Source organism: Mustela nigripes, chromosome 15 (assembly GCF_022355385.1).
Source record: "Mustela nigripes isolate SB6536 chromosome 15, MUSNIG.SB6536, whole genome shotgun sequence".
NCBI classification, from domain to species: Eukaryota; Metazoa; Chordata; class Mammalia; order Carnivora; family Mustelidae; genus Mustela; species Mustela nigripes.
Window position 1 is genome coordinate 21185053 of NC_081571.1, and position 27406 is coordinate 21212458.

Sequence of the window (27406 nt, forward strand, 5' to 3'; positions counted from 1 at the left end):
ATCAAGCCCTACATCTGGCTCTCTGCTCAGTGGGGAGCCTGCTTCCCCTCTCTCTCTCTGCCTTCCTCTCTGCCGAATTGTGATCTCTCTGTCAAATAAGTAAATAAAATCAAAATGAATAAATCAATAAATAAATGAAATTCTTTATAATGTGTGTGCTGATAATGAGGTGTTTCAACACCTGAACGTCTATAAATTTCTGTATTTTGTCTTCATTTTTTAAAAAGATATTTTTGCAGTATATAGATATTAAACTGATGGATTTTTTTCTTTTAGTAGAGATATTGTTCCACTGATCCCACCCCTGAATAATTCCAAGAAGAAATCTGCTACATTTCTTATTTTTTCCCTTCTTACCTTCTTCCTTCCTTTCCCGGTTACTTTTAATATTTACTCTTTATCAGTGATTTTTTTAACTCTTTATCAATGATTTTGAGCAATTTGATTAGGAGGTGATGATGTAGTTTTCTTAATGTGTCTTATTCTTGGGATTCATTGAACTTTTCTGGATCTGTGAGTTGACAGTTTTCACCAGATTTTAAAAACTTTGAGCCATTGGTTCTTCAAAAATCTTTCTACTCCCCTCCACCCTGGAGGATTCTGAATCTAGTTCAAATATGATGCTTGAACTTATTCCACAGCTCACTGGTGCTTCACACCCACCTCCCTCCACTCTATTTTCTGTGTCTCACCTTGGATAGTTTCTGTTTCTAGGCCTTCAAATTTAAAATCTTTACTTTTGCGATGTGTAATCTACCTTTAAACCTATCCAGTGTATTTTTCATCTCAGATATTGTAGTTTTCATCCCTAGAGATTTGGGTATTTTATTTACCTTTTTGAATCTATAATACAATTATGAAAACTGTTTTAATGTCCTTGTCTGACAGTTTTAGCATTTTTCAGTTGTGGAGTTAAGTGTGTCAGTTACAACTGATTGGTTTTTATCTTCATTTTGTTTATATTTTACTGCTTCTTTACAAGCTTGGTAATTTTTTATTGGACACCAGACATTATGAATTTTATCATGTTTCTGAATATTTTTGTATTCCTAAATTCTTATATTTTGTTCTGGCACACTTTTGTTAACTGGAAAAATTATTATTTGGGGGTCTTGCTTTTAAGATTTTTTAAACAAGACCAGAGCAGTGTACAATCTATAGCTAACTAGTCCATTACTGAGGACAACTCTTCTGAGGACTCTACCTCATGCCCCATGTGTTATGAGTTTTTCCAGCCCAGCTGGTGTAGACAGACACTATTCCTGGTCCTGCAGGAATGCTGGGCATTGCTCCCTCTAGTCTTTTTAGGTAGTTCTTTCCCTCCCTGAAAGTCGTTTCCTCATTTACGTACACTGAGCAGAACTCACTTGAATGCTCAAGGGGACTGCTGTAGATCTTTGGAGTTTCTTTTCCGTGTGGCAATCTCCTTTCTTGTGCTCTGCTCTCTGAACCCTGAAGACCTCTCAGCTCTGACTTTTCAACCCAGAAGGACCACCAGTCCCCTCCTAGGTACTCTCTTTCCACAGCACAGCCTGAAAATTCTCTTAAGGCATAAGCTATGGAAATCATAGGCAAAGCCACTTTACTTATCAACACAACAAGCTCAAAATCTTTTAACAGAAGGGACCCCCCTCTTACACTATTTATGATATGATATGATATCCAACAAGGAGTACAATCTCAACTAATACTTGTTGAACTCAAAGAAAATTGTATACACTTTCCAAAGTAGGGCAAATTCAGATCCTACAGGATGGGTGACCTTCCCTAACTTATATTCCAAATCCCCTTCTGATCCCTTTATTCTACATGCTTATCAGGAAAATTCCAGAAGCTAGTCAGGTCAACATACATATTATTCTGTTACATTTAGGATTAAAAGTCAAATACATGTTATTTTTTTCCTCTCTTCTCTTTGCAGTTAGAAACAGATGTTTTAATATCCTGAGGAAGTCCTAATATGATAAGCCCTTAAAATGCTAACATTATAATATCACTGACAGATAAATGTAAAAACAAAATGTTTCAGCTCCCAGAAGGCCAAATCTGAGGGGATGGAAGTAGCAAGAGGAACAGGAAATAGCATTTCTATCACTCTCAGCCATTTCCCAGGATGTTTCAAAAGATGAGATGACTTTAATGACCAACAACAATTAATTACTAACCAGCACTGCCTCTCAAAAGTTCTGAGTTTGGGGGAAGAAAAAATGCACCTTCCTTCAGCAAGTCTCCTCTGAATGAGGCAGTCATCACACCCGAGCAAGTAACCTGACAGAAGGGAAGGATGCTTTGGTTTCCTTTTATTTATTTATTTTTTAAATTTAAGTAATCTCTCCACCCAATGGGGACTTGAGCTCATAACCCCAAGATTAAGAGTCAAGTGCTCTTCCAAATGGGCCAGCCACATGCCCCTGGCTTGCTTTTAGAATGTGACCTGTTGGGTACTCAGAAACATTTCCTCCTGATAAGGGCAGCTGATCCATGGAGATGGTGCTTTCCTTAGCTGCCTCACAGCACCACTATCAGTCTCTCATGTGGGTGTTGATGAGACAGTAAAATTTAAAGTTGGACAATGGATATTCAAGTCCTGCTCAGCTACATAATATATGTTTGATATTGAAAAGAAAAAAAAAAGACTCAATTTTTACATAAGTCTGCTAGGGCTACCACAACAAAATGCCACAGACTGGGCATCTTAAATGACAGAAATTTATTTTCTCACAATTCTGAAGGTTAGAGTTTAAGATCAAGGTGTCAGCAAGTTTGGTTCCACCTGAGACCTCTCTCCTTGGCTTATATGTAGCCTTCGTCTCACTGCATCCTGACTTGGGCATCTCTTGGGCTATGTATTTCTGTGTTCTAATCTCTTCTTCTTATAGGACACGGGTCAGATTGGATTGTTTATGACCATATATATTTGTGCTTAATTACCTTTTTATCTTTTTAAAGTCCTGATCTGCAAACAGTCACATTCTGAGGTACAAGGGGTTAGGGCTTCAACATAAGAATTTGGTTGCAGGGGAGAACAATTCAGCTCACAACAGCTCTCAAAGCCACATTTCCCCCAGTCAAAAGAAAGAGATAGCAAGAGTTGTCTTTAAAGTGTCTAGTAAGCTTTGGTCAATTTTATTGAAATAAATGTACAGGAAAATATATAGATCATAAAAATACAGCTCAATCAGTTTTCATAAAGTGGACAGTTTCATCGCCAACCAAACCTAGAAACAAACCCAAAACTTCTTTTACACCTTCCATGAAGGTAATCCCTAATCTAATTTCCAACAGGATAAACTAATCATGCTGTGTTTCTGTGTATTCTTTATGTCAGGCTTTTCTCACTATTGTTTGTGAGAGTCATCGTGATGTCGGGTACCCCTGTAATGTGTTCATTTTTGTTGCTATATTGTATTCCAGTGCATGAATATACTATAGTTAATTTACACATCTATTACCTAGGAATATTTGGGTTGTCCAGTAAGGGCCATAACTAGAAGAGCAACTATGAATACTTTTGTACCCATCTTATGTTGAACATATGTACACATATTTATAGGTATGTACCTGGGAGAGGATTTGCTGAATCATAGGATATGCACATACTCACATTAGTAGATACTGTCAAACATTTTCCAAAATAACTGTATGAATTTATACCCCTGCTGGACCTATAGGAGAGGTTCCAGGTACTCCACATAAGGATATATATACATACATGCATATATATTTTTTTAAGATTTTATTTATTTATTTGAGAGAGAGAGCAAGTGCACAAACAGGGGGAGGGGCAAAAGGAGAGGCAGTGTCCCCACTGAGCCCAAAGCCCCACATGAGGCTCAATCCCAGGACCCTGAGATCATGACCTGAGCCAAAGTCAGACATTTAACTGACTGAGCCACCCAGGTGCCCCAAAGATATAGTTTTTTAATACAGAAAACTTGAAAAACTGCTGTCAAACAACAGGGAACTCGTTAAATAAATCATGTTTCTGTGAAATGTACTAGAAAACAGTCACTAAAAATATTCTCAAAACATATTTATGGATATGGGGAAATGATTATAATGTATTAAGTAAAAAGACCAGGTCACAAAACAGTGAAACAGCTTGTGCCCAATGTTGTTTAAAAAAATTAAGTGCATATATTATAACTGCATTAAAAGAAAACAGATGTTGACCCTGGTTTTCTCTGAGAGGTTGGATTACAGATGAATTTTTTCTATTCCTAGTTTTCCATATTTTTTTCTTAAAACATCCTTAAGTGACCATTTATTGTACTTATAATTATTTAGGAAAAAGACAAAAAGGGTTACAAATAATATCATTCTCTCTTACCTACTTCTCACATTATTTATGAGACACAATGAGAAAATGCTCATGGAAATTTTTTGAAAAAAGGCCAAACACTATTTGAATATCTATTATTACTATTATCATCATCACCATCATTACCATAATTGGTCCCGCCCAACTACTTTCTAACACTGATTGAACAGAAAGTTAGAGATGCACAGAATGAACTAGGAAATGACACCGCCACGGGGGTGAGGCAGGTGATGGTAGAGGGTCCAAGCTCTCCACTTGAGTCCTTCTCAATTCTAGTTGCACCATATATATATATATATATATATATCTTTTAATATATATATTTTTATTATATATTATATATATATTTATATATATATATTTTTAAGATTTTATTTATTTATTTGACAGAGCGAGAGAGCCCAAGCAGGGGGATCAGTAGGTAAAGAGAGAGGGAGAAGCAGGCTCCTCACTGAGCGGAGAGCCCGACGTGGGTCTCAATCCCAGGACCCCGGAATCATGACCTAGGCCAAAGATAGATGCTTAACTAACTGAGACACCTAGGCATCCCTATATATTTTAAGTAATCGCTATACCCAACATGGGGCTCAAACTCTAGTTGTACCTTAGAATCACCTAGAATCACCAGAGGAGTTTTAAGAATGTAGGTCAAGTGAATCAGAGTCTCTAGGTACAGAACAAGCCATCCGCATTTCCCAAAAGCTCCCTGTAATTCTGCTCTACAGCTGGGTCTGGAACTCCTAAATACAGGTAAACCTTTGCACTTTAAGCTACTGCTTTCTTTGTTGGGAGTGTGAGAGAATTATGAGAGGACTGGGATATGGTCAAGAGAAATACCTTGAGGATCACAGTGTGCAGTCATGTCCTAGCATGCAATCAGGCCTTTGTCCAGCCGTGTGTGTTAGAATCTTAACTGGACATTTTCCACTGGGTGGAGTTGGGAAAACTAGATTCTGAGGCCCACCCCCAGTAACTGGAAACTCTTCCTGGAAACTCTCCTAGTCTATGTGGTATAGATAATGATGACAATACACATTTCAAGACCAGATTAAGGCTATCCATGCAATTTTCTGGGCCTTACACCACTGGGGACTTGTAATCCACCCCCCTTCTTTTTTTTTTTTTTTTTTCTTTATATAGGTAGATATTTATTCCAGTTTTTCCCCATTTAACAACTTTAGTAAGATGATTGACCTACAATAAACTGCATGTTTTTAAGCATACAGTTTAGTATGTTTTCATATATGTACGCTCTGTGAAGCCATCACCACATTCAGGGCAGTGAATGTACCCCCACAAACCTTCCTCACGCCCCTTCATAACCACTCCACGCTGACTCCACCACCCCATCTCTAGGTAACCACTGGTCTGCTTTCTGTTTCTATTGATTAGTTTATATTTTCTAAAATTCTATTTGGATGGACTTATATGATATCTATCTCTTTTTTATTCACCATAATTATTTTGAGATTCAGCCATGCTGTTGCTCATTAGTATCCCATTTTATGGATATACCACAATTTATTTATCCATTCTCTTATGGATTGGATGTTTAAGTTGTTTCCATTTGGGGCAATTACAAATAGAGCAGCTGTAGATATTCATGGGCAAGTCCTTGTAGGGATATATGCTTTCAGTTCTTTGGGGGTAAATATCTACACAGCTAGATTAATTGTAGGTTTAACTTTTTAAGAAACGATCAAACTGTTTATCAAAGTGGTTGTAGGATTTTGCATTCCTACCAAGAGTATATAAGGCTTCGACTCCCCAAATCTTCATTAACAGTTGGTATGGCCAGTCTTTAGTTTTATCTATTCTTATAGCTACGTAGTGATAGCAAATTGTGGTTATTTCATTAATGACTAATGACGAACTTCAACCCTGACATCACACGGCATGTGTATACACACACACGGTCAAAATGAATGATAGACCTAAATATGAAAACAAAAATTATAAAACTTCTAGGGAAAAAAAACAGTTGCAAAACATACTTGGGGAGGCAAAGATTCTTAAATGGGACACAAAAAGAAAAACAATAATGTTTATGAAATAACATATTAAACTTCTTCAAAACTAAAATCTTTCGCTCTTCTAATGATACTAAGAGAATGATATGTCAAGCACAGTCCAGGAGAAATTTTTGCAAAGCATGTATCTGGTAAAAGACTTGTATCTAGAATATGTAAAGAATTCTAAAAACTTAATAAAAGAAGACAACCCTGTTTTGTAATGAGCAAAAGAAGTGAACAGTCCCTTCTCCAGAGAAGATACATGACTAGCAAATAAAAATCCAAAAATATGCCCAGCATCATTAATCCTAATAATCACTTCTAAGGTAAGCAGGTTAAGTACTATGATTATCGTTATTATTCCCATTTTGCAGATGAAGAAACGCAAGCAAAGACGTCACGTGACTTGAGGTTCTACAGCTGGCAGGCGGAAAGTCTGGACCAGAGTCTGATTCTAGCCCACCGTTCTTCCATACACACCCTGTGCCTGGACAGCCAGCAAGGATTCTAGGGCAACATTCTATGAGAAGAATAGGGGTAAAAGGGATTGGTCTGTGGCATCATCACATAAAGACAGTGACACATAAAGGAGATGAGGGGAGAAGGCAGGCACAGGAGAGTGGGCAAACCAGGGTCAGGAGCACACCAAACCAACCCAAGGAGCATGGATGTCAACAGGTGGGGACATAGCCCAGGGTGGCAGCAGGTGAGCAGCCAGAAGTCAGAAAGGAGCATGTGTGCTAAAGGCTAGTGCAAACTGAGGATCCACTCCTAGGCAGGCCATTCACACTGCAGACTAGACTTAGCACTGCATATGATGGGCAGCTCCGACCCAGAGAGGATACTTGAAGCCCAACTGCAGCATTGAGTAGCTCACCATGACAAACAAAATCAGAGCCATGCATAAGCCCAGATATGTCGGAAATGGCAGCGATAACAAGGAAGATGTCCTGCTTGACCACAGGACACATGCCACGGGCACGGGTAGACTGGAAGGTATGGGGTCAATGCAAGCAGGCCACTCCTGGGAGATGGCATTCACTTGATCTCAAAGACCGACATATAAAAAGTCCCTGGTAGGAGCTGAGGGTCAAATATGATTTATTTTGGCTTCTCTAATTTCAGTTCTCAACTTCTGTTTTAATTGCACCTGATTAAATGGGCTCAAAATGAATAACTGAATTTTTAAGATATTATTCTTCTAGATGCCTTCAATCATATCAGTAATCTCCCTAATCAGCAGTCTCGTCCTGTGCCAGGTGATGATGTCTCACAGATACTATGGTAACTCCAGAGCCACAAAGAGGCCCCTAAACCTGAACAGATAAAACTCCTTACAATTCTTCTCTAGAAAGACTGATACTGCCCATTGAGAAAGTATGCAAGGGTGGGTGGCACGTGGTAGAGAGTGCGATGCCCCAGTTAAATACACCAGGTATGGCACTTATCTTAAATTTGGATTGACCCTAAATTCCATTGACATGCAGTGAACAGATCATTTCATTTGGCTTATAGATTGCATTATTTACTATTAAATACAGACAGCCTTTGAATTGGTATGCATTGTCCTCCTCAAAATTTACTATGTCGTACATTGATTTTGAGAAAAACTTACTTTAACTTTCAGTTTTATTTTTTAATTTCATCCTAAAAGTCAGGCATGCGATACAACAGATTTAAGGGCAAACATCATAGTAAACTAGCTCCTTAAGAGACAGTTACTGTGCACCAGGCTTCAAAATGCATCATCAGAATTATGCCTTCTGCTAGGCGGCCTTCCAAGCCCAGCCACACCAGTCCATACATGCAAGCTACCTTTCGCCATCCTGCCCCAGCCGTGCCACGCTAAGCTGAATCATAGGCTGGAGAGACTCACAAAGGTTCCCAGTGATGTTCCCGGGTGGTCAGAGTCCAGGTCAGGGCACCCAGAAGAACAATCACTCACACAAGTCAAAGAGTCTACCGCAAGCAGATCCTGCAAAAGAGCCCTGGGTTTGTGGACTTTGGACCCAGAGCTAGGTTGTGAGCAAGGCGAGACACAGCCCGGAGCCAGCACTTCCTCCCCATCAGTGCCCAGATAGGACCTTACATCCTTTGTGATCATTTCAGATTTGCTAAAGAAGCCATTTTCCTCAGGCAGTGCATTTCTAATAGGTTAAGAACCACAACTCTTTGGCCTCTAGCAGGAGGTGTCACAAAATACTTCCCTGGCTTCCCCACCTCCCAGAAAAATATCAGTGCAATTGCAAAACAGAAATACATGCGAGTTTAATAAAGTTTAATAAAAGGCCTCCAGTATGTCAGTAAATGTATCATAATTCAAAAATAGCATTTACCATTATCATAGGCTAAGAGCTTTCATATGATCTTTGGCCTCATTCTCCAAACTCCAGCTAACCAAACATCCTGGAGATCATCTGCCACTACATTTTCCACAAAGTCATAAAAGTTACGACTGTTTAGGCTGGATGGGACCACAGAGATCATTCATGAGATCGTCTACACGAATGAAGAATGATAACAAACTTCTACTGACCATGTACTATGTCCCAAGAACCACATCAAGCATTTACACAGTACTTCTTTTAATTATCCATCAGCCCCTCTGAGCTGGAACTCATTATGCACATTTGACACATGAGATTTTAAGTATTAAGTCCAATGTCACACACTGAGGGAGAAGCAGCACCCACATATGCACCTTGGTCTGTTGAGCTCTGAACAACCACCATGCACATACTGTCTGCTTCTCCAACCAATGAGCCTATGTGAACTTACGGACTCCAGAATCCTAGTGAGACCCTCTTCTGACTGGAGCATGTCTGGCTTGCCATGTATAATCACAGAAAACATTGCATCTACCTGCACTACAAGCCCAACACAACAGTTACTTCGTAACTTTTATGCTAAATCATAAAATATTAGAGTTACAGAGGGGTTCTAAAGGCCATTCAGTCAAAACCCTGCATTTTAGAAATGAGAATGCAAAACCTGGAGAGGTAAAATGGCTTTCCAAGAATCCCACCAGTACCTAAAAGGCGAAGCAGAAGTAATGATTTAGGAGTTAAAATAGGATGTTGACAACTGACATCACCAAGATAGTGACATACCTTGTTCCTGACCTTGCTCCCCCCACACAAGAACGACTAACATCTATGCAAGAATAAGACACCATGAGAGAGTCTCAGAGCTTGACTATGAGGCTGAAGCACCACTAAGCACCTGAGAGGCCAAGACAGACTGAGGAGAGTAAGACGAGTAAGCACACTACACACAGTGACCGCACTGCCCCTCCTCCACGAAAGCACAGTGCCACATAGAGGGGTTTCCCATGAGTCTCCAACCCCTCCAGGTGGAAAAGAAACTCCAGTGGGGACAACCAGATTCCCCAGCTTTCTGGGTCACTTTGTGGGAGTCCCTACTCTGATCTCATACTGCAAGGGATCGCAGGGTCATCTTTGGGCCCAACCACTGAGAATCTGCAACAGAGAAGGAGGAAAGGGCCTGCAGCAACCAGCACTCGGGGATCCTGGCAGACTGACTTTCCAAGCAGTAACCCCAACCAGTGACTTTGCTCATCTATAGAAACAAGGTGAAGGCACACACTGACTGGGGAACCCACTGTGGCACAGACCTGCCTGATCTGGAGCCGCAATCTGGAGTTCTGTGGGTCCTGAGCCTGGCTTGTCCCCAGCCAGGCAAGGTGCTGAGTCATGGCTCCACCCACATGGAAAGTGCCTTCCAGCTCTGACCAGAAGGGCAGTGAAAACACCCAAAGCCAAAACCCGGCCCGCTGGTGCTCAAGCTGGGAGACAGAGCCACTCGTTTGCAAGACAACAAACAGCTCTACAGGTTTTAGAGTTGCTTCCCCTTTTGTGCCTAAGCAGGGAGTGTAATTCGAATATAGCCTTTAGCCTATCTGACCAGGGAATCTAACCAGAGAACACAACAAGCCATGTAGCCCATTCAATAGCCCTACATACAGGCATCTGAACAGAGAGCACAGCCTGTCTTCCTCCATCTGCACAGCAAAACCTCTGGCCTCACCTGACCAGAGAATTCAGTGCAAGAATTTCATACCTGGCAAAGCTCTCCTTCACAGGAATTTAGATAAAGACTCCCCCCTCCAAAGAAAAATTCAAAACAAAACAAAACAAAACAAAAAACCAACCAAAAACAAAACAAACAAACTAACTAATGGAGTTCATTACCACCAGAATAGCCTTACAAAAAATGCTAAGGGAATTATTTGACTAGAAGTAAAAGAACACCAATTAACATCATAAAAACACAAAAGGGTAGCATAAATCTCCCTGATAATGGTAAATAAATTGTCATAGATTTTGCAAAGGGGTAGTAGTGGTATATAACTCACAACTCTAATTTAAAAGTTTTAAAAAATGAATGTAGCGAAAATACCCATAAATACAACTATCTGCCATTAGCAACACAACATATAAAAAAATGTAAGTTATAACAGCAATAACATAAAATGTGAGAGGGAGAAGAAGTAAAAGTATAAAGTGTAACTTCTATTGTAGTTATATAGTTACCAGTTTAAAATAAGGTGTTATAAGTTTAAGATATTTTAGGTAAGCCTCCTGGTAATCACAAGGGAAAAACCAGTAGTTACTACACAAAAAACATGATAAAAGAAGTCAAAGCATACTGATACCAAAAAACACAAAGACACACAAAAAGTAGGCAGGATAAGAAACAAGGAACAATGGATCTGTAAAATAACCAGAAAACAATTAACAAATTGGCAACAGTAAGTCCTTACCTATCAATAATTACTTTAAGTGTAAGTGGATTAAATTCTCCAAAAGACAAAAATAGTTGAATAGATTAAAAAACAAAAATAAAGACAAGATCCAACAATATGCTGCCTAGAAAGAGATTCACTTCAGTTCTAAAGACATCCATAGGCTAAGAATGAAAGGATGGAAAAAGATAGTTCAAGCAAATGCTCACCAAAAAAGAAAAAAGAGAAAAGAGCAGGGGTAGCTATGCTTATATCAGACTTTAAACTAATAATGATAAAAAGAAAAAAAAAGTTAAAGAAGATTATTATGTAATGATAAAGGAATCAATACAACAAAAAGATATAATAATTATAAATACTTATGCACCCAATATTGGAGCACCCAAATAAATAAAATAAAAACTAACAGAGCTTAAAAGAGAAATAAACAGTAATATAATAATAATTGGGGACTTTAATACTTCACTCTCAACAACTGATAGACCATCTAGAAACAAGGGAAAGAGACAACCAAAACAAAAGAAACAATAAGTAAACAGCAGTTTTGAACAACACTATGGAGAAAATAAACCTAACAGATATATACAGAACATTTTACCCAACAATAGCAGAATACACACTCTTCTCAAGTATGTGTGAAACATTTTCTAGGATAGATCATATGTTGGGGCCACAAAACATGTCTTAACAAATATAAGAAGACTGAAATCACAGGAAGTATCTTTTCTTACCACAATGGGATGAAACTAGAAATCAATAATGAGAGGAAAACTGAAAAATGCATGAGTGCATGGAAATTAAACAACCAGTGGATCAAAGAAGAAATTAAGGAGAAATAAATTTCCTTAAGACCAAAAAGAAAATGGAAATGCAAGAAGAAAGAGAAATTAAGGAGTCAATCCCATTTACAATTGCATGCAAAACCATAAGATACCTAGGAATAAACCTAACCAAAGAGGCAAAGAATCTATACTCAGAAAACTATAAAGTACCCATGAAAGAAATTGAAGAGGACACAAAGAAATGGAAAAATGTTCCATGCTCCTGGATTAGAGGAACAAATATTGTGAAAATGTCTATGCTAACTAAAGCAATCTACATATTTAATGCAATCCTTATGAAAATACCATCCATTTTTTTCAAAGAAATAGAACAAATAATCTTAAAATTTATATGGAACCAGAAAGACCTCAAATAGCCAAAGGACTATTGAAAAAGAAAGCCAAAGTTGGTGGCATCACAATTTCAGAGTTTAAGCTCTATTACAATGCTGTCATCATCAAGACAGTATGGTGCTGGCACAAAAACAGATACACAGATCAATGGAACAGAATAGAGAGCCCAGAATTAGACCCTCAACTCTATGGTCAACTAATCTTCGACAAAGCAGGAAAGAATGTCTGGTGGAAAAAAGACAGGCTCTTCAACAAATGGTGTTGGGAAAATTGGACAGCCACATGCAGAAAAATGAAACTGGACCATTTCCTTACACCACACACGAAAATAGACTCAAAATGGATGAAGGACCTCAACGTGAAAAAGGAATCCATAAAAATCCTCGAGGAGAGCACAGGCAGCAACTTCTTCAATGTCAGCTACAACAACTTCTTCCTAGGAACATCACCAAAGGCAAGGGAAGCAAGGGCAAAAATGAACTACTGGGATTTCATCAAGATCAAAAGCTTTTGCACAGCAAAGGAAACAGTTAACAAAACCAAAAGACAACTGACAGAACGGGAGAAGATATTTGCAAATGACACATCAGATAAAGGGCTAGCATCCAAAATTTATAAAGAGCTTAGCAAACTCAACACCCAAAGAACAAATACTCCAATCAAGAAATGGGCAGAGGACATGAACAGACATTTCTGCTAAGAAGAAATCCAGATGGCCAACAGACACATAAAAAAAAAAAAATGCTCCACATAACTCAGCATCAGGGAAATACAAATCAAAAGCACAATGAGATACCACCTCACATCAGTCAGAATGGCTAAAATTAACGAGTCAGGAAATGACAGATGCTGGCGAGGATGCGGAGAAAGGGGAACCCTCCTACACTGCTGGTGGGAATGCAAGCTGGTGCAACCACTCTGGAAAACAGCATGGAGGTTCCTCAAAAAGTTGAAAATAGAGCTACTCTACAACCCAGCAATTGCACTACTGGGTATTTACCCTAAAGATACAAACGTAGTGATCCGAAGGGGCACATGCACCCGAATGTTTATAGTGGCAATGTCTACAATAGCCAAACTATGGAAAGAACCTAGAAGTCCATCAACAGATGAATGGATAAAGAGGTGGTATATATATACAACGGATACTATGCAGCCATCAAAAGATGAAATCTTGCCATTTGCGATGACGTGGATGGAACTAGAGGGTATTATGCTTAACGAAATAAGTCAACCGGAGAGAGACAACTATCATATGATCTCCCAGATATGAGGAAGTGGAGATGCAGCGTGGGGGGTTTGGGAGGTAGGAAAGGAATAAACGAAACAAGATGGGATCAGGAGGGAGACAAACCATAAAAGACTCTTAATCTCACAAAACAAACTGAGGGTTGCTGGGGGGAGAAAATTCGGGAAAGAGTGGTAGGGTTGTGGACATTGGGAAGGGTGTGTGCTATGGTGAGTGCTGTGAGGTGTGTAGACCTGGTGATTCACAGACCTGTACCCCTGGGGCTAAAAATACATTATATGTTCATAAAAAATTTTTTAAATGGAAATGCAATATACCAGAACTTATGCAATGCAGCAAAAGCAGTTAAGAGTGTAGTTTATAGCAATAAATGCCTACATTAAGAAGAAAGGTCCCAAATAAACACCCTACCTCTATGCCTTAAGGAACTAGAAAAAGAACAAACTGAACTCAAAGTTATTAGAAGAAAGGAAATAATAAATACTGGAGCAGTATTAAATGAAATATAAAACAAACACAATAAAAAAGATCAACCAAAGTAACAGTTATTTCTTTGAAAAGATAAATAAATTGACAAAATTTTAGCTAGACTAACCAAGGAAAAAAGAGAAAGAACCCAAATCACCAAAGTTGTTAATGAAAAAAGAGACATTACAATTGATACTAGAGAAAGTCAAAGGATTATTAAAGGCTATTATATGCCAATAAACTAGAAAACGTACAAAAAAATGAAAAAAAATTCTTAGAAACATACAACCTACCAAGGCCAAATCAAGAAGAAATTAAAAAAAATATATATGAATAGATCAACTACTAGTGAGGAAATTGAACAAAATAACCAAAAATCCTTCAATAAAGTCCAGGCCCAGATGTTTTCACTGATGAATTTTATCAAATATTAAAAAAAAAAAAGAGTTAACATCAATGCTTCTTAAAATTTCAAGAGGAGAGAATATCCAGAAACCCATTTTATGAAGCCAGCATTACCTTGATCCCAAAACTAGAAGGGGACACCACTAGGGGGAAAAAAAAATTACAGGGCAATATCCCTGATGAATATAGATGCAAAAATTCTCAACAAAATTCAGCAACACATTAAAAGAATCTGTCATCATGATCAAGTGGGATTTATCCCTGAAATGCAAGGATGGTTCAACCTATGCAAATCAATGTGATATATCACAGTAACAAAATGGAAAAGGATCGTATGATCATTTCATTAGACACACAAAAAGCATTCAACAAAATTCAACCTCCATTCATGACTAAAAACTCTTAATAGATTAGGCATAGGAAAACATATCTCTACATAATAAAGGCCATGTATGACAAGCCCACAGCAAACATCATGCTCAATGGTGAAAGGTTGGAAGCTGTTCCTTTAAGTCAGGAACAAGTCAAGGATGCCCATTCACCCCATTCCTGTTCAATAAAGTACTGGAAGTCCTAGCCAGAGCAATCAGGCAAGAAGAATAAAAGGTATCAGAATTGGAAAAGAAGAAGTAAAATATTTTCTATGTGCAGATTACATTATTTTATATATAAAAAATCCTAAAGACTCAACCCCAAAACAGATCTAATCAATGAATTCACCCAAGTTTTTGAATACACAGTTAACATACAAAAATCTGTAGAATTTATATACATAAACAATGAAATTTTTTAAAAAGAAATAAAGAAATTGATCCCACTTACAATAGCATAAAAAAACAATAAAATGCTTAGGATTAAATTTAACTAAGAAGGTAAACTGAAAACTGTAAGACATTGATGAAAGAAATTGAAAAAAAAACACAAATAAATGGAAAGATATACTGTGTTTGCAGATTGGAAGAATTAATATTGTTAAAATGTCTAAACTATCAAAAGCAATCTATAGAATTGACAAAAGCTCTATTGAGATCCCAATGGCATTTTTCACAGAAGCAGAAATAACACTCCCAAACTTTATGTGGAACCACTAAAGACCCACCAAAGCAACCCTGAGAAAGATGAACAAAGTATGAAGCATCACATTTACTAATTTCAAGCTATAGTATAAAGCTATAGTCAAACAGCATGGTATTGGTATTAAAAAAAGACAAAGAGACCAATGAACATAACTGACATTCCAAAATAGACCCAAGCATATACAGTCAACTAGACAGGGAAAACAAGCATATTCAATGAAGAAAAGACAGTCTCTTCAATAAATGGTGCTGGGATAATTGGATATTCACATGAAATAGAATGAAACTGAACCCATATCTTACAGCACTCACAAAAATTAACTCAAAATGGACTACAATCTTAAATATAACACCTGAAACCACAAAACTCCTAAAAGAAAATATAGGAACAAATCTCCTTGACATAGGTCTTGGCAATGATTTTAGATACGACCTCTAAATCACAAGCAACAAAATAAAAAATAAACGAGGAGGACTACATCAAACTAAAAAGCCTCCTCACAGCAAAGGAAACCAACAACAAAGTGAAAAGATAACTAGGGAATGGAAAAAAAATATTTACAATTCATACAGTTGATAAGGGGTTATTATCTAAAACATACCACTTAATAGCAAAAAAAACAAATAGTCCAATTTAAAAAAAAAAAAAAAGGGCACAGGACCTGAGTAGACATTTCTCCAAAAAGATATACAAAAGGCCAACAGGTGCATTTAAAAAAATGCTCAACATCACTGGTCTTCAGGGAAATGCAAATTAAAACCACCGTAAGATATTACCTCATGTCTACTAGAATGGCCATCATAAAAAAGACAAGAGTAACAATGCTGGTGAGGATGAGGAGGCTGGGAACCCCTGTGCTCTTGTGGGTGAGACTGTAAATTGGTACAGGTGCTATGGGAAACAGTATGGGGATCCTCAAAACATTACAAATAAAACTCCTGCATGATCCAGATTTTCAACTTCTCGGCATTTACCCAAAGGTAACAAAAACACTATCTTGAAAAGATATCTGCACCCCTAAGTTCATAACAACATTGTTTACAACAGCCAAGCTGTGGAAACTACCTCAGTGTTCACGGATGGATGAATGGACAAAGGAGTTGTAGTACAGACACACAATGGAATATTATTTGGCCATCAAAAATATGAGGAAATCCTACATTTGTGAGAACATGCATAGACTCGGAGGGCATTCTGCTAAGTGAAATAAGTCAGAGAGAGAAGCACAAATACTCACAAGCACTCCACATGTAACTATGATCTCACACGCGAGATCATAAAAGAAAAACTCATAGAAAAAGAGATCGGATTTGTGGTTAACAGAGGCAGGGGGTTGGAGGGAGGAGGAATTAGAGAAGGTGGTCAAAAGGTATAAACTACCAGTTATAAGATAAATAAGGTCTAGGAATGTATCGTCTGACTACAGGTAGCACTGCTGTGTGACCTACAGGGAAGTTAAAAGAGGAAGCTCCAGAGTCCTCATCATAAGGAGCAAAATGTTTTTTCCTTTCTTCTTCTTTCTTTTCTTTTTATTGTATCCATATGAGAAGTGGCCATTAGCCGAATCGATTGTAGTGATCATTTCACAATCCATGTAAATCAAATCATCATGCTGTACGCCTTACACTTCTACAGTAAGGTAGGTCAAGGATTTCCCAAAGGAAAAAACTAAGGAAAAAAGAAAATAGTACACTGTTTTCTTTCTTCCATCCTCCCCCCGCCCCATAAATGCAGTGGAACCCACTAACCTCGTGCTAGAAGCTTATGAGAAAGATCATCATCCTTTTCTGAAAAAAAAATTCCCTCTCCAGTTGAGATTATTAACCTTTTGGAGGCTGTGGCTTTTATTCCAGAATTTATGGAACATGCAGCTCAAGGGTATAATCTGACTTAACTTGAAAAAGGTCAGTTCCCTCTTCAGGGCTTTCTAGCAATTTTACAATAATGTTGTACATTTATACGGAGCATTTTCTGCTAGGGGAATGGGATCATCAAAATTTAGTATCTCTCTGTTATTTTTTGATGTGCTCAGTCAGTTTATGGGTAGATTGCTGAGTTCTGAGCATGGAGGGGGGTGGGGATATGTGGGCAGTAGGACGCAGACAGAGGAAGCAGAAGACTCAGCCTCTTGCTGCAAGTTTAGAATCCTTAGAATTTACTACACTCCCCCTCCCCCGCCGCCATAAAAACTAACAGCAACTGAAAAACTGAGAGTTATCTACATTCCTTGAGAATATTAATTAAATCTAGAGGAAAGAAGAATGAGAGGGGGAGAAACAGGGTGAATAAAAGAGAGGAAACAGGGAAGGAGAAAGAGGATAAAGAACATCAATGAAGTGAAGAAACACGGCAAGGTCACCGCGTCCAAAGAATGTTCTAGCACAGCCCAGCTCTTGACAGGTGTGGGGAAGGCCTCCAAGACAGCAGGCAGAAACCCCAATCCAGACATACTGGTTACTTTGTCCTTCTCGATTGTCCGTGTCCCTCTGAAAAAGGTACACTCAGAACAATCTCCAAGTTGAGGTATGCACCGGCTGGTGCCCAAAGAGTGGGACCTCTCTGTTTCTCCATACTCTCCCTCTCACAAAGCTGGTCAGGCTGACTTGCTGCTAGGGCAGTATTTGTGCTGCTGTCTTTATAATCTGTGTCCTCACAACACGATGACTACTAGCAATATAGCACTAGTTCCATCAGTGCTGTCAGTAACTATTTCGTCTCCCCTATCCCTTGAATGCAACAATGAGGAAGGACCTGCCCTCCAGGAAATTCCCCTACTTCCAGGATCTTCAATTTTCAACCCATTCTCCAGACTTACCACCAATGCTGTGTTTTTGAGAAAATTAACTGCCCTTATTAAAATGCTGTAAAGGCTCTCCATCCTAAAGCAGCTAGAGCCCGGCCTCCAACCTTAGAAGACCTTTCTAGACTGTTATTTACCTTCCCCCTGATGCTTCTAACTCTTGTCAGTATGAATGAGAACCAGTTCCAAACACGCCACATCTCTTCATCACCCTCTGAAATTCTACCTGCAGCTCTCTCTTCTCGGACTGCTCTCCCCACTTGGAAAACTCTTAGTTCCCACTGAGATTTACCTTCATGAGAAAGTCTTCCTCCAGCTCTCACCGTGATACCATGACCCACCCTCACAGGCCCCCAGTGCTGAGCTCACTGCTCCCTTCACTGCGTTTCCTCTAACCCTTTGTATAGGTACCCTTTGTGCCCATAACACATGGTGATGTTTTACTGTCTCCTATAAAGAATGACCCCCTTGAGGACAGGGATTACACCTGTCATCTAATAAATATTCAACACCTCTATTTCATCTCATTTGTTCGACAAATATGAACTGAATCTATTTGATGCTAGGCTCCAGCACATGGGGTGATTAAGATCTATGAGATCCTTGCCCTTAAGCACCTTGCAGCAGGACAGAAGTTCCCTAAAAACAAGTAGGAACGAGGGATTATAATGAGCATATTAACTGGGGAAGAACTGGGAGCTATGGGCCCAGAGAGGAGGGGGCCTAATGTAGAGGAGAAGTCATGAAAGCTCTCTCTAGAAAAGCCACCTTTTTAAGCTAAGACGCAAGAAATTATCCAGTGGAAGAGCTCGAGATTGAGTCCAGTCTCTCAAGCTTATCTCCTGTCCAAGTAACATTTTCTACCATTTCTTTAAAGTCATTGGTGAAGCATGGGGGCAAGGGTAGTCTGTGGAAACTGGCTAGAATTTTCCATTAATCAATATTATGGAGGATATGCCTATGACCAGTGGTGATGTTCAAAATATTTACCAACAGGTATAGCACAGACATCAACCAGTCAGAGTGGCCACCAGCCAGAGGGAACCAGCCTGCCCACTCCCATTCACGCAGGCTAAATGCCAGCCCCAGGCAGGAGAACAGAGTCCGTTGTGGATCTCTCTCCCTGGAGGGAGGCACAGATGCAGCTCTGGTCCACCACCTTTTGTAGAAGGCTTTAATTCTGCACACTGAGGACACCAGGCATATAAGTGGGACTTCACACACTTTGTCTGGAAAATCTCTCCTAAATGCACACACCGCAACCCAGGTTACGCACCCACGGTCTCCTAGGAGAATGATCTCTTGAGTCAGCTAAAATCGCTGGCTGCTGTTTTCACATACCCTTTCCTGTTTAATGCTCCTTTAATACCCAGAGTAAGTTCAAAAGTGCCCAGTGTCTGCCTTTCTTGCTTGGGGCTTTCTTTGCCTGCCTCGCAGTGGGCTGAGGAATTCTAAACATGTGTCTGTGGCTCGGTGAGGCCACTGGGACATCAGGCCATAGGTTGGATCAGGGGTCTATACCCTGAGAGGGATACAGGAGGGAAACTGCCTCAGATGTCTGCCGAGAAAAAAATGGAAAGACTTAGGTATCTGCGCCACTGATATTACTCCAGCCCCTTTCTTTGTAGACTGTGGGCTTTATAGGGGTCTGAAGTAGCAATAAACCGACCTCTCAGACTTGTAAAATGTACACAGTATGAAGCAATAAGAAAATTATCCCAAGTTTCCCACAACTTTATAGAAGTAAATGTGCTGGGTGCATAGTAAAGCTCCCTTGGAAGGGTAGAGACTTCTGCATTTGCCCCAGGGTAGAAGGAACGCCTTATTGTCTTTGTTCCTTCTCTGTCCATTCAGGGAATGTTTATGGAGCGCCTTCTGCATACAAGATATCTCAGAGCAGAACTGTGATCCCTAAACTAAACAGGGTCATGAATCAGCCTATATTCTGGGAAAATAAGGAGTAATTTCCATCACCCCTTATAAATTTGGGAGAATTCAACTATTTATCACTTCATATAACCAATGACATTGCTCACTGTTTATGACCCTGATTTGGTTGCTAGAGGGATTTTCATTCAGCTCTTGCAGGAGGGTTGTGGCCAATCAGAGATGAAATGGAGTCCTTCCTACACCTCTCTCCCTAGACTGAGCCCACAGCACCATAGTGCTTGTAAGCTAAAGCAGGTGCAACCTTGCAAACTGTGCCACAGCCCTCCAAATACCAAGAAGCCCAGTCCCTCTGTCCCTCCTTTCCAGAGGCCCTGGCCAGTTCAGCCTCCCAGGCTCTTGGTTTCCATAGTACCCAGAGAAGGTTCTGGTGGTTTCCAGGCCTAGGTTATTTGGGGGTGTGCTCAGGGTCACCTCCAGGAGGTAACTTCTGAACATATACCTTAATGTCTCCCCAGCACTTCCCATTGGCTCTATCGTCTCAGGCCGAGAGCTTTGAATTTGCTAGCCTCAGTTTCCTCCTCTAAAGGTTGTTATAAAAAAAAAAAAAAAAAAAAAAAAAAAAAAAAAAGCAGCTAGCCCAGAGGGCTGTTGTGAACATTCTTGGGTTTGCCCTGTGTGGACTCCACCCTCACTCCTCCCTCCACACCACCCCCAGAAGACAGGACAGCCATGGGACATGGGGGGAGGTGTGGAGTAACAAATGTACTCTCTGCCCCATTCTGTTCTCTGTACCAGGAAATCTGGTCACATCATCCAGCAAACTCATCCCAAACACTGTCACTCACTGTCCCAGCCAAACCGGGCGTACTGAGCACTGAGTCTCTGTCCAACTCGCTTTGCCAAATAGGTGACTAATGCCACCAAGGTAGCCGTGAGTTCTGCCAACTGGCGAATTGTCCCGACATCTCACGTAGAGCTTCAACATGTACAGTGGGAAGGAGCAGAATTGTTCTGATTTAAGGAGACTGGCTGGTGATACCAGGCAACCCCCCCACCACCACTCTGCCTCTCTCACCCTGCCCCTCCTCCTTCAGCACTTCTGTGAAACTCTGGAAGCCATTTGAATAGCGCTGTCCCCACCCTGCCCCAGACCACTGCATTGAGCGCGCCCTTGGGTGAGCTGAAACGTCCTTGGCTCACAACACCCAATCTGAGCTCTGAAGGCAGCTAAGGGATAATATAATCAACACCTTCCCAAAACTTCAGCAGTAAGAACATTCAAGAGGCACAGCTCACACCAGTTTCTGCCATATAATACATGACTTTTTTTCTTTCTTTTTTTTCCTGCTTCCTATCTGGATGCATACAGGGGCCTCCAGCTGTTGCTGTCAGTCAAATCGCCAGTATTTCCTTTCTGGGAGTACATTTTTTCCTGAAGCAGCATTTTAGCACCAGATTAGCACCTGATGCATTAGTGCTTTTTATCACCTAGCAATATTTGCCATCCAAAGGGCTGAGCAACACAGTTACCATCGCTCAGGCTACATTTGTTTCCTGCTTGCAGGCCGGTGTCTCGCTGCAACCTGCACTTGAACCACACAAAATGGCCCTAAGCAAGAAAGTGAAGCACTATTAAAGGTCAGAAATTCTTAGTCACTGAGCTCCATCTATTTCTCATCTCTAGTCTCTGTCCCTCCCCTGCTCCCCGTCCCCCAACGCCCACATTTTTTTTTTAACTCCAGAACCAATTTTTCAAAGAATTTCAGTTCCTGGACGCAAAAAAAGGATATTCCAGACATTCCAGAGTACAGAGGTTCTCATCACAGAATTTTTGACCTAGCAGGGAACTCAGAAATCACACGGGATGAGCCCTTCATTTTGTAGGTGGGGAAAGGTGAAGGGACCCACCCCTGTTCCTACCCAGCTGTCATTATTACCGAGACCGCCTACTTTCAACCCAAATGGCATCAAGACTATGAAAATGCTTGTTCCCTTCCTCTCTTCAAATTCCTCGTGTTCCAAGTTCCCAACCGAAATAGGATGTCGTTTTGCTCTCACCTTGACTCCAGAAGTTTGGTTAAGGTGACCTTTTCATTTCAAAGACGGGAAATTTAAAAAGCTGGCAAATCAAAAAATTAGAACTCCTTTGTTTGCCCAAGACAGTCCATTCAAGATTTCGCAAACCTGGCTATGTGCCAGAATGATTACCTGGCTGGGTTTCAAGATCATAATTTCTCTACCAAAACGGTCTCAGGGCTTGGAAAGAATTGAGACTCTGTCTGTTCCTGGATTGTGCGGGGTTTGTTTATTTCTGTTTGTTTGATCTCCCAGAGATCCTGCTACACATCAGGTTTGAGCCTGTAGATCTAATCAGTGCCCACTCCTTCATCCCACCCACAACGTGGATGGCGTTGAGCATGTACTTGAAGACATCTGGGGAGGATGATACTGTGGCTGTTCTCCGGGAATCACAGCTTAACATCACCTATCAAAACACGAGTCAAAAGTGGTAACCTACGATAATAATAATGTTGACTCTTAAGTCCGCTTGCTAGATCATTGAAAGTAAATTTGCTCTGGCCCCAAGTGCCTTGGCCCCCAGCGAGTGCCCCTCCTGGCATGTGAACAGCTGGGGAAGCTGAGCCACAGGCGCTGAAGCCTTGGACGGCAGCAGCAGCAGCAGCATCAGGCGAGGTATCACGAGGCAAGTGTAATTTAAGACCTACATATTTAATTAGACAAACTCTTGTCAACATATAGTTTCAGCACTTTCTCTCGCTTTTGGCTCCAATTCCCTATGACCGCCTTCTTTCCAAGTAATTCCATGAGTTCTGGGAATGTCCAGAACGGCACATGCCCAGGACTGGGACCAATTTATCCTGAGTAATCTGTCAAGCCGCAGGTCATGCTTTTCCACCGCTGTAGGTTACCAAGCAACCTGCTTGTCACCCGGGATAACGACCTGACTCTCATTCCAGGGGGCATGACACAACATAGGATCCTGGGTGCAGGGACACCACCAGCGTGGGACTCACGCCAATCTGCTGGGGAAGCCCGGCCGCACAGTGGCCCGGGTCCCACGTTGAGCCTTTGTGTGTAAAATGGGGACAGGAGAGCAGCTCCCCAGCTGGTTACAACATGAGATACTGACTCTAAAGCACCAGGTCATTTTGTTGAAGGTCAGCCTGAGAGCAGAAATGGTTTGGCAGCAGGGAGGGAAGTGCAGGAGAGGCTGACATCTGGCACACTCCGGTCACCATCAAAGTGGACAGAGAGGGAGACCTCCAGGCCCCCCACGCTCTCAAGTCCCTCTGGAAAAGCACAGAAACGTCTCTGCTTTTGCGGCCACAGTGGGACCCAGAAACCTGAAGTACCATTTCTGTGAAGGCTTGAGCTTCCAGGAAGCTTAAAACTGGCTGTGGTAACTGGCCCCAGCTAGGGCCTGTGTCAGCCCCAGGCTCAGCATCAACAGCTCTCGGAGGCCGTGGCCTTCACAGTTGCCTCAGCACGTAGTTTCTAAGCTCTGTCCATGACTTGGGGCCAGTGCAGATGGTCCTTTCTCAGCTCCATCTTGGCCACTTCGTCTGGGGTTCCACCATCACCACCATCCCCAAAAGGCACCGGTGGGGAGGTTGCAGAGGGAGCATCCAGCCAATCCCATAAATTAGCTCTCAAATATTTCTGCCAGAAAAAGCCAAAAAGTCAAAAAGAGGGCCTGGCTACTCAAGCACTCAAAACTTTTATATTTGAAAATAAGGAGGGGCTGGCTGGTTTGGAGGATTTCAGAATAAACTGGAAACCAGAGCAGGGACTCCTAAAGCAAGGGTTTTCTGACAGTTTTTTGTGACTAGGGGCCTGCCGACCTCAATGAGCGTCTTCTGGATCCTCTTGGAAAGAGCACAGGGCAAGGGTTCTCTTTGTAAGCCTGGTGATAATGAAAGGTGTCCAGGTAGCTCAGAGAGTTAGACCTGGCCACCAAAAGGCAGGGGGTCCTTCCAGTCAGAGGCAGAGACAATTTCTTGCAGCCCTAGGAACCAGGAGAGGGCAGGAGGAACACAAGGAAATAAAATAGAGTCCAATTTGGAGGCCAAGCAGACAGCAGAGCACCACCACCACCCAGAATAAAGCCCCTGGTGAGCCTCCTGAGGACTTTGTGCTCTTTTGCAAAACGCCCTCCCCAAAAGGGGTGCCTGGTCTCACCCTCTGAGAATCTGTGCTGTTGAAGCTACAAGGAGCCTGATTCTAGGGCGTGGATATTTATAAGCTTTTTCACTCGGAAACCATAGAGTCATCAGGGGGCGGGAGGGCAGTGCTGACTGCAGGTGTGGGCTCACACGTGCTGACTGACAGCACAGGCCCCTCACGGAGCCCAAGCCTGCCAGGGCACACATACTGTTCCATCCAGCCCTGTGAGCCCAGCAGCAGCCAGGGCTTTGGCCCTGAAGGTTGGCGTCTGAATAAAGCACAAGGAGTCCAGAAGCCTGCCTGGGTTTTGGCTCCAGCTCCATGGGCCGATTTGCTGCCCAGCCGGAAGGAAGTCCCAACCCTCTCTCGGCAGCCTCTGTATCTGTCAACTCTTGGTTGGTTTCATAGAGATATTATGAGAAGCCTTCTGATCTCCCAGTGACCTAGTCCAAAGTGTGATCTGGACTCCTCCCATCAGAGCCATTAAAAATGCAGATCCCTGTGCCTGGCCAAGACCAACTGAAACAGAATTTCTGGAGAAAGAACTAAGAAATCTGCCTTTCAACAAAGTCTCGGGTGATTCTCATGTGCCCTCAAGACTGCAAGTCACTGACTTAGGGGAGTCCAAACTCCTTCCAGTGGGGCCAGGGCCTTTACAGTCTGCCTTCTGATGACCATTCACAGCATCCTCTCTGTTTCGACACCACCGGCTGACATTCAGATCCACTCATCGAGGCCAGGCACTGGGCTAATTAAATGCATCCACTGAACCCCCACAGCAGCTCCTCAAACCAGTACTATTATCCTCCCCATTTTACAGATGAGGAGACTGAGGTTTATACGGAAACTCAGTCATGTGACCAAGATCACAAAGGAGGCATGACGATGAGGTCAGAAACCCATTTCCATCTATGGGACCGTAGAGTTCTCTTACTTAACGACCCTCAACATACCACATTGTGCATTCTCTCAAACATGCTTGTGTGACCCTGCTCAGGGTGACCCCTCGGCCTCAGATGCCTCACAAGACTCCGTGCCTCTGCAAATATATAGAACTCAAATTTTTTACCTGACCTGCCCCCTTGCCCCACATGGCCATGGTCGGGGGGACTCAGGAATTCTGCCTTGAACTAAAAACTGCTGTAAACAATAAAGACTGTTTGTATTTTTAAGATTTCTAGGACTCTGTTATCCATCCTTATAACCACCAGATTTCTAGGACTCTGTTATCCATCCTTATAACCACACAGCACAGCATACAGAAGAGGCTAAATAAATGCTTGTTGACTGAAAGGATGGTCCTTCCCATGGGACTGAGGAAAACAGATCTGAGGAACTGCCTCAGCTATGACGAGAAACAAGGAAGAGACCATGAGAACGGGCCAAGTGATGGAAATTTCAGAGGAAGGATTGAAAGAAAGGACAAGAGACTGGGCAGGGTGTCCTGGGTCCCAATGACAGCCTGGAAAACGGGGTCCACTCTGCACGGCAGAGGCTGTGAGGGGGCACAAGAAGGCCACGGCGAAGAATGGAGGAGCCGGAGTGAAGAAGACGAGAAGGGGCAATGGAATGGAGACACACTGAAATGTCCAGAGCTACTTTGCTTGCAAGTGCTTTTGAGCTCCAACCATTCCAGAAGGCAAGCAGGGCCTTTAGAAGAGAAAAAAAGAAGACACACACAGTGCATGCCTGAGGGCCAGAAGGCATATTCTAGGAGCATCGGGGGACCATTCATCATCATCCAAATGCAATGCAAGGGAACACATCAGCAAGTGGAATTACACTGCAAGAAACCTGACCAGAATGTCATGGGGAACGAGTCCAAGAGACGTTTTAATGACAATCCCGATGCCAGGGATCAAAGAGTGTGACACAAGCTTTAGAAGCAGGGCAATTAATGATGTTTTTTGGAAGGAAAATCTGGAAGAAAAAAAAATGTGTACTACCAGCTGTGTGGTAAAGCCATGGAGTAGACTGAGGAGGAAAACAAACAGATTTAGAAACAAAATGGCCGCCAAAGAGACCACGCGTTCTTCTATGACCGTTGAGTGAGAGGTTAGGAAGACTATTCCGACTCTCCCCTTTACCAGGTCTGTGAACATGGGTGACTTTCTTGATCTCTTTGAGACTCTATTTCTTTATCTGTGAAAAGGAGATAGTGGTACCTACCCTTATAAGGGTTGTTGCTAGGATTAAAGGAGACGAAGTGTATTTAATGCTTTAGAATAGCAGCTGGCAGAAAGGCTCTATACATGACGGCAGCGGTGGTGGTTCACAGTTGCTACTATGTGACTTTAGGATGATACCCTTTGCAAGTACCCATGCCCTAGTTCTCCAAGTAGATTTTTACCCCCAAAAGGAACTCTACAAGTCTTTCAGGTCAGCCCAACTGAAACAACTCTAGAATCTGCCTTTCCTTCCGAGCCCACACAGACATGTGTGCAAGACAGTTTGCAGAGCCTGATGAAAAATGTCAAGAATAGGCTAGGTTCCTAGCCTACAGTCACTTCCATTCTGGTGTCAGAAAGGAACTGGCAGACCTCACTGTGGCTCAAGGCAGAGTTTAAGATGTGCTATGGGAGCATCACAACCAATGGACTGGGGTGAGGGGAGGGCACAGTCACTCGCAGCTGGCACCATGGAAGAAGAAGCAATTTACCAGACGGAGTCCTGACGAAGTGACTGAGTGGATCCCAGACATGCAGAGCCATGCACATCCCTCCTAAGTCACCTTTTAAGGACAACTGCAGATGGCTATGCTTTGTACAAATAACTCTAGTCCAGTACAACTGGTCCAGAAGAAGCAGCCCGCTGCCCAGCTTGGGGAGAAGAGATAAACGGAGCCAATCAGATGTAGTGCAAGAGGACGGGAGGCGGGGTCTGTGGCAAGACTGAGCCAGAAACAAGGAATCAGACAGACTCTGCAAACACAGGCAGGATGTAGAGTTGGGGCCAAGGCTGACTTTTGTGATGAAAGAGCCAAAACTGGAAATTAAGCTAGGAGAGTAGTACCAATGTGATGAGAGGAAAAATCACGCATTCCTTAAGGGTGAGAGAGA

General features: G+C 41.7%; 1 long non-coding RNA gene across 3 annotated transcripts in view; it reads right to left on the reverse strand.

The window, feature by feature from the left end:
• LOC132002716 (uncharacterized) overlaps positions 1–27406 on the reverse strand; it is a 257669-nt gene that overhangs the window by 101997 nt on the left and 128266 nt on the right. The window contains exon 1 of one of the 3 annotated variants that reach the window (XR_009399980.1): positions 9968–9989. The exons of the other annotated variants lie outside the window; for them this stretch is intronic. This is a non-coding gene — a long non-coding RNA (uncharacterized LOC132002716). Of the gene's footprint in view, positions 1–9967; positions 9990–27406 lie in introns of those variants that run through there. 3 annotated transcript variants of the gene reach the window in all.